Raw genomic sequence first — 1099 nt, forward strand, 5'->3', positions numbered from 1 at the left:
CGATGTCTGTGATGTAAATATTTTCACCACGTCCAAGTTCAAGCTGCCAAGATGGTGTCACCAACTACAGAGGTGGGAAGAGATGTGTGGTGTCACCCTGTTATACACTGTCACCTTCAGACAGATATGATAGCTATAAATAACCCCAAGAGACTAGATAATCATACAATAATTACAAGCAGCAAGGTTTGAGTATTTATTACCTTTGTTTTTAATATAAATCATTTAATAGCACTTTACGTAAGTTCGTTTTTAATGATGGCTGTGTTTAACATCTGGCTTGTGAAATTCCTGGAAACTCACCGGTCTGCTCTCGCAGCCAGAACAGTCTGGCTCCATCCAGCCCAGCACTCGGTCCTTTAGGGATGGGCTGGAAGGGAAGGGACAAATGAGAAGTGGGCAGAGAAGGTGCAGGCGGAGGGCCGAGCAGCTGGGCCCTGGGGGCTTCCGAACCGGGTCCTTGTCGGTTCACGTTGGCACAGCGAACTCCCCACACCAGGCGCACAGAGGCCACGTGGGCGTGTCTGGAGGCTGGACACTGCCCGGGCTTCTCTCTCTCCCATCCTCCCTCCTTGCCCTCCCCCAGTGGGCAGGGTGGGGAGAGAGGACCTGGGGAGACAGAGAGATCTGGGGCCTGGGGAGACCGGCACCCCCCCATGTGTGAGGCAGGAGCCTTGGAGGGCGGAGGCGCCTGGCAGGGCCGGGGAGGTGCCCGGGGAAAGCTCAGAAATGCCATCCCCTTTCCAGGCTCGAGCTTTCTGGCCCAGCCCACTGAGACAGGTTCACAGAGACGCTTCGTGCGTGCAGTCTGACCCGGCAGAGGCTAAACCATCTGCCTGCGCCTCTCCCTCCTCGCCCCCCCCCACCGCGAGACCCCAAATCAACAAGGGGGAGTAAGCCTCTGGGCCCCTCCGTGTTCCCCGCCGGAGAGCGATGGCCCTCACGGGCCCTGCGGGAAGCCGCATCCTCCCAAGTCCTCTGGGGCAGCTGCTCTGCGCCCGCCGGGAGCCCGCCCCTGCATTGCCTCCGGGTGGCGGCGGCGCGGTCAGCCGGAGCCACCCTGCACCACGCCCCCGACCGGCCTCGGTGCGGCCGCCGC

This window comes from Sturnira hondurensis, unplaced genomic scaffold (genome assembly GCF_014824575.4).
Source record: "Sturnira hondurensis isolate 20B ecotype Veracruz unplaced genomic scaffold, ASM1482457v3 Scaffold0021143, whole genome shotgun sequence".
Lineage (NCBI taxonomy): Eukaryota > Metazoa > Chordata > Mammalia > Chiroptera > Phyllostomidae > Sturnira > Sturnira hondurensis.